The sequence below is a fragment of the Petromyzon marinus genome, chromosome 76, assembly GCF_048934315.1.
Source record: "Petromyzon marinus isolate PM22_M1 ecotype Great Lakes invasive population chromosome 76, UKy_Petmar_22M1.pri1.0, whole genome shotgun sequence".
In the NCBI taxonomy this organism is placed as follows: Eukaryota; Metazoa; Chordata; class Hyperoartia; order Petromyzontiformes; family Petromyzontidae; genus Petromyzon; species Petromyzon marinus.
In genome coordinates, this window is record NC_133742.1 from 4962933 (window position 1) to 4970384 (window position 7452).

The window sequence follows — 7452 nt, forward strand, 5'->3', positions numbered from 1 at the left end:
ACGCAACAAAACGGCTGTGTTAAGGATGGTAGGACACAGCGAACGGAAACCTTTTTTTTTAAAAAAGAGGACTCCTTGTCTGCGTTAGCCACGATGCTTGTGGTCAGAATGCAGACAAGCAAAAAAAAACCACACTCTGATAATATATTGGCATTGTCTTTGAAACTGATCGGTCCGCACCAGAGGCACGATTCCTTGTAAAAGGATTCAGATTGGTGTTTTTTTGGTTTGTTTTTACATCTCGACACAGCTGTTTTGTTTGCCAGAAACAAAGGGGGAAAATCTCTTTTTTTTTTTTTCCTCCATCATATTTTGTGGTACTGCCGAAGGAGGTCCCGTGATTTGGCGAGTGATGTCACGTGCCGATGATGCAATCGTCGTCGTCATCACGTCGTCATCACGAAAATCACGTGGCCACAATAATCACAATAACCGCCCGTTACTCTAAAAACGATTGCACTTTTTATGAATCTCAACCCTCACCGTGAATGATGCGACTTCTGTGTGGCCAAACCAACACCCCCCCCCCGCCCGCCCGGCTCTGAAATCGCCTCCCCTCTCACCCCCTTCACCGAGCGTCTCGCGTGGCGACGCCCTCCAGAGAGGCCGTCATCGGCGTCGCCGTTGCCAAACGAATATTCAGCGGCGCTGTGGTGAGGTCACACACTCGGCAGTGGCAACGTGGGGATGGCCACGAATGAACCACAAAAACCTCCTGGCCTGCCTCCCTCCCTTCTCCTCCAACTCCTCCAACACCTCCCTCCCTCCCTCCCCTCCCTCCCTCCCTCTCCTCCCTCCCTTCCTCACTCTCCTCCCTCCCTCCCTCCCTCCCTCTCCTCCCTCTCCTCCCTCCCTCCCTCTCTCTCCCTCTCCTCCCTCCCTCCCTCTCTCCCTCTCCTCCCTCTCCTCCCTCCCTCTCCTCCCTCCCTCCCTCTCCTCCCTCCGTCTCCTCCCTCTCCTCCCTCCCTCCCTCCCCTCCCTCTCCTCCCTCCCTCTCTCTCCTCCCTCCCTCCCTCTCCTCCCTCCCTCCCTCTCCTCCCTCCCTCCCTCTCCTCCCTCCCTCCCTCTCTCCCTCCCTCTCTCTCCCTCCCTCTCCTCCCTCCCTCTCCTCCCTCCCTCTCCTCCCTCCCTCCCTCTCCTCCCTCCCTCCCTCTCCTCCCTCCCTCCCTCCTCCCTCCCTCTCTCCCTCCCTCTCCTCCCTCCCTCTCCTCCCTCCCTCTCCTCCCTCCCTCCCTCTCCTCCCTCCCTCTCCTCCCTCCCTCTCTCCCTCTCCTCCCTCCCTCCCTCTCCTCCCTCCCTCTCCTCCCTCCCTCCCTCCATCTCCTCCCTCCCTCCCTCCCTCTCCTCCCTCTCCTCCCTCCCTCCCTCCCTCTCCTCCCTCCCTCTCCTCCCTCTCCTCCCTCCCTCCCTCCCTCTCCTCCCTCCCTCTCCTCCCTCCCTCCCTCCCTCTCCTCCCTCCCTCTCCTCCCTCCCTCCCTCTCTCCCTCCCTCCCTCCCTCTCCTCCCTCCCTCCCTCCCTCTCCTCCCTCCCTCCCTCCCTCCCTCTCCTCCCTTCCTCCCTCCCTCCCTCTCCTCCCTCCCTCCCTCCCTCTCCTCCCTCCCTCTCCTCCCTCCCTCCCTCCCTCTCCTCCCTCCCTCTCCTCCCTCCCTCCCTCTCCTCCCTCCCTCCCTCCCTCTCCTCCCTCCCTCTCCTCCCTCCCTCCCTCCCTCCCTCCCTCTCCTCCCTCCCTCCCTCCCTCCCTCCCCTCCCTCCCTCCCTCTCCTCCCTCCCTCCCTCCCTCTCCTCCCTCTCCTCCCTCCCTCCCTCCCTCCCCTCCCTCCCTCCCTCTCCTCCCTCCCTCCCTCCCTCTCCTCCCTCTCCTCCCTCCCTCCCTCTCCTCCCTCCCTCCCTCTCCTCCCTCCCTCTCCTCCCTCCCTCCCTCCATCTCCTCCCTCCCTCCCTCTCCTCCCTCTCCTCCCTCCCTCCCTCCCTCCCTCCCTCCCTCCCTCTCTCTCCTCCCTCCCTCCCTCCCTTCCCTCCCTCTCCTCCCTCCCTCCCTCCCCTCCCTCCCTCTCCTCCCTCCCTCCCTCCCCCTCCCTCCTGCCCTGCCTCCCCCTTCTCCTCCAACTCCTCCCTCCCTCCCTCTCCTCCCTCCCTCCCTCTCCTCCCTCCCTCTCCTCCCTCCCTCCCTCTCCTCCCTCCCTCTCTCCCTCTCCTCCCTCCCTCCCTCATCCTTTGCTGCCGCTTTTCCATTCCTTTTCGCCATCAGTGTTGCCTCTTCGGTAAGCATCGGCGGGGGCGCGAGGGGCGGTCACGGCAATGGCGGCAACAACCGAAGAAAAAAATAAATCTTAACAAGAAAATAACAATCCCTGCCAAAAACGAGAACGGGTCCACCGCTCTGCACCTCCCACCGGCATAATTGCATTTTCCGCATTAGCAGAAATACACCCTCGTGTGTGTGTGTGTGTTTGGGTGTGTTTGTGTGTGTGTGTGTGCCCTTCTCAATACTCGCCATATTTGAGACATCGATGGAGGCGATGTTCTTGACAGTCATGCTGACGTTCACGACCGTGGGTTCACCTGTAGGTTCATGTCAAAAGGTAACGGGAAAAAACTAAAAAAAAAAACACCACCACCACCAAGATGAAAACAAATATGTTTGCGACCCATCCACCTCTTGGGGGGTCTCCCCCCAAAAGAAAAATGACACAATCGACAGGCATGCACCCGGGATGACCATGGATGGCGATGGAGGTGGTGGAGCACAGTGGTGGATGGACGGTGGTGGTGGTGGTGGTGGTAGTGGTGGTGGTGGCCGGTGGTGGTGGTGGTGGTGGTGGCCGGTGGTGGTGGTGGTGGCCGGTGGTGGTGGTGGTGGTGGTGGCCGGTGGTGGTGGTGGTGGTGGTGGCCGGTGGTGGTGGTGGTGGCTGGTGGTGGTGGTGGATGGACGGTGGTGGTGGTGGTGGTGGCCGGTGGTGGTGGTGGTGGCCGGTGGTGGTGGTGGTGGTGGCCGGTGGTGGTGGTGGTGGTGGTGGCCGGTGGTGGTGGTGGTGGCTGGTGGTGGTGGTGGATGGACGGTGGTGGTGGTGGTGGTGGTGGCCGGTGGTGGTGGTGGTGGTGGTGGCCGGTGGTGGTGGTGGTGGTGGTGGCCGGTGGTGGTGGTGGTGGCCGGTGGTGGTGGTGGTGGCCGGTGGTGGTGGTGGTGGTGGTGGCCGGTGGTGGTGGTGGTGGTGGCCGGTGGTGGTGGTGGCCGGTGGTGGTGGTGGTGGTGGTGGCCGGTGGTGGTGGTGGTGGTGGTGGCCGGTGGTGGTGGTGGTGGTGGTGGCCGGTGGTGGCCGGTGGTGGCCGGTGGTGGTGGTGGCCGGTGGTGGCCGGTGGTGGTGGTGGTGGATGGACGGTGGTGGTGGTGGTGGTGGCCGGTGGTGGTGGTGGTGGTGGTGGTGGCCGGTGGTGGTGGTGGTGGTGGCCGGTGGTGGTGGCCGGTGATGGTGGTGGTGGTGGTGGCCGGTGGTGGTGGTGGCCGGTTGTGGTGGTGGTGGCCGGTGGTGGTGGTGGTGGTGGTGGCCGGTTGTGGTGGTGGTGGCCGGTGGTGGCCGGTGGTGGCCGGTGGTGGTGGTGGTGGCCGGTGGTGGTGGTGGTGGTGGTGGCCGTGTTGGTGGTGGTGGCCGGTGGTGGCCGATGGTGGTGGTGGCCGGTGGTGGTGGTGGTGGTGGCCGGTGGTGGTGGTGGTGGTGGCCGGTTGTGGTGGTGGTGGCCGGTGGTGGCCGGTGGTGGCCGGTGGTGGTGGTGGCCGGTGGTTGTGGTGGTGGTGGAGAGAAGCAGAGGGTGTGAAAGAAGGCCCTCTCGTCGTGGTGAGCAGCGGACCTCGGCTTTGGCAACGAGCCCCTGGACCTGTCCCCACCAAGGCCACCGTACCCAGGTCGACATCGAGGACTGCATGTGGATATCGGAAGGCGCGGGGGGAGGGCGGTGGTGGCTAAGCAACATCTGACTGGGGGGAGGGAGTGAGTCCCTCTCCTTTCTCCCTCCATTACTTTGACTGCAATAGCTACGGATGGGGGGGAGAGGCGGGGGTATTTTTTGTTGTACCCGTGTTACAATGTAGGCTATAACTCTACGGGGTGCTTCAAGAAAATGTGAATACTCCTGCTGAGAATTTGCAACAACACCACCACCACCACCACCACCACGAGAAATTCGCCTCGGGGGCTCCGGACACCACCACGGAGAAGATTCCAGGCCACGCGTTGGCAATGATGGCTCTTTTAACTTTTTGAAGCTATTAACCTTACATTTATTTGGAGTTAAAGCTTTCGTGACTGCAGTAATTCATATTCTTAGCTCTTTCGGTAAAGTCACGTTGAAGGGAAACAATAAAATAATAAAAAATATTTTGATTTAAAGCTTTCGTGACTGCAGTAATTCATATTCTTAGCTCTTTCGGTAAAGTCACGTTGACGGGAAACAATAAAATAATAAAAAAATATTTTGATTTAAAGCATTCGTGACTGCAGTAATTCATATTCTTAGCTCTTTCGGTAAAGTCACGTTAAAGTCACCTTCAACGTGACTTTACCGAAAGAGCTAAGAATATAAATAAAAAAAATATATAAAACAATAAAAATTCTCACGACGTTTCGACCATAACACAAACGGTCATCATCAGGTGTGAAAACCATTGGTTTTGCCATTGGTGGCCGTTTTGCCATTGGTGGCCGTGAAATGAACTTTGGTCGCTGGGTTCGTAGCGCACCGCGCTAACCACTGCACTTCCCACACCCCGCAACTTTCAGACGTCATCGGAACGGGAAAAGGATTATAAAATCGGATTTTCCAAGACGTCTGGCCAGTGTGGAAGAGGAGTAGGCCTTAATACTCTCAGAGCACCCTCTCTAATTGGAGGATAAGCAGTCGCAGGGCCGCGCCTTCACCTCGTCACTCGTCTCGTACCGACCTTGGTTGGTGGGCCGTTCCATCTTGTTGTAATGCGTGAAGTCCTCCAAGATATCGTCTATGCCTTTCACCTCCTGGAAATCCAGCAACTGATCAATGCAGTGGCCACTCGAGTACTTTGATCCGTCGATGACAATGGGGGTGCCTGCATCATTCTGCCGTCCGCAGCTGCAGTGATAGAGGCGGCCCGAGAGAGAGTTACAATAATAATAATAATTTACACTTGCAAGACGCATTTCATAAAAAAACCAAAAACAACAGACCACTCACCTGGCATGGTGCACGTCCAAACGGACAGTCAGGCAGTTCTGTCGAAGCCTTTGATTGGTGCCGGGAGACCTCATAGAGGATTGGTTAGGGTCGGAGAATTCAACTGATTGGACAAGATATTTGAATGTAATTTAGTAGTTGACTGTCGGTGGGGGGGGGGTTTGACGATTGACAACCTTTCGAGGAGGATGGGGATTGGCTGAGGGAGAGAGGGTGAGTGAACCTTCGGGAAATCGGTCTCGAGGTTTAAGGGCGGTTGGAGAGTAGATGAGTGCTGTTCGGGCCTAAGAATAGTTGTTCGTGTCTACAATGAGGGTTCTTGGCAAGGCAGGAACGTGCTTCGGTCCTCGTTAAATAAGGATCCCAATGCACCCGTGTACGAATAGCAGGGGAATAAGACAGAGCCGGCGGGGAACGACCAAAACTATTGGAGGGGAGGGGCGGAAGGCCATTTTAAAGAGGTGAGTTTTCAGGGCCGATTTAAGCATCTCTAAAGATTCCTATTGCCTTATTGTCGGAGGCAACGCGCTCCATTGTCTCGGAGCTTGCGCTGGCAAACAGCCCGAACGCCCCGAGGGAGGGCGGGCCTTGACCTCGAGCAAGCAATAACGTGGGAGATGAGAAGATCTTAAGGACCTCAATGGCGGTGTACGTGAGTGGATCGGTTCCTGTAAGCAACGTGGGGGGGGGGTCCAAACCCATCGTGACAGCCCTGGAGGTCAACAGCAGGGAACCTAAATTTAGATTTAAAGCTTTCGTGACTGCAGTAATTCATATTCTTAGTTTTTTCGGTAAAGTCACGTTGAAGAGAAACAACAAAATAATATATAAATATATATAAAACAATAAAAAAATTCTCACGACGTTTCGACCATAACTCAAACGGTCATCATCAGGTGTGTCGGTTTGACCCTCCCCGTAGAGGCGATTAAATTTTGATTTAAAGCTTTCGTGACTGCAGTAATTCATATTCTTAGTTTTTTCGGTAAAGTCACCACGTTGAAGAGAAACAACAAAATAATATATAAATATATATAAAACAATAAAAAAAATTCTCACGACGTTTCGACCATAACTCAAACGGTCATCTTCAGGTCAATTCACAGTTTGATTGGTAGCCAATGAAAAGGACAAAGGGGAGAACGACGGACGGCTTCCACTCTGATTGGAGGAGCGCCCCCTAGAGAGTGGAAAGAGAAACGCCCGCGCATCCGATCTTCCGTTGCGTTTCGGGCCTGACCGCGGCGCCGCCATTGTACGTAGAGGACAGTGAATGAATGTCCACAAGTCCGGGAACTTTATTGTTTGGCACGTGTCCGACTATCGCTCCGTCGTCTCCAGTTGGGGAGGAGGATGTGTGACGCAAGCCGGGGGCTTTTAAAATTAGATTCTAAACATCATCAACAACATTGACGTCGACATCACGAACATCAACAGTATCAACAACTACATCATCATCATCATCATCGACGACGACGACGACGACAAAAAAACAACGATCACATTAAGAGTGATCCTGAATTGCATTGGGCAAAATAAAAAATAAAAAAATCTCGCTCTGAGAATTCGCGACGATAACGACATTTTGCAGCCCTTTGTCGACGCACGGTTGGACAAAGGCCTCTCTGCGCCTCGTTTATCGTGAGGGTTGTTCGACCGTACCTCACCACGCGGGTCAAGTTAACCTCATGTGGCGGGACCCCGGGTTCCCATAAGCCGCCGGCTCTCGCACAAAACCGCGTCGCGACGTCATTTTATGTCCGCCGAAGGCGGAACGGTGCGGCGACCTATTCCTCTCGACGGGCTCTGCACGACGCGCTAATCAAAGTTTCGCTTGTTCAGCTCTTCCGCGCCTTCGTCCTCGCTGCGCTTGGGCGACACGACAGCAGAACTATCCACGCCAGGTGGGTCTCGGCGTTCGTGCGCGCTGTGGGACGGAGTCTCCAAAAGTAAATTGATTAGTCACGGTAGTGATAGGTGTTTGCCCTTTTAACTGGCACACAAAAACTGACACCTTTATACAAGGGCATCGTGTTTGCAATAGCCACAACACAAAGCAGTCAAAATGCAAACAAAAGAGACAACTCTGATAATGATAATATTGGCACCGTCCTTGAATTTGATTGGTCCAGACCCGAGACGGCTTTTCTTAGAGCCCCTTTAGTCTCACACTGGTGTTGGACCAGAAGACGCCAAAAGGCGTACAACTCAAAAACAGCGCACCATCAGAGTATTGAGGGCTCGG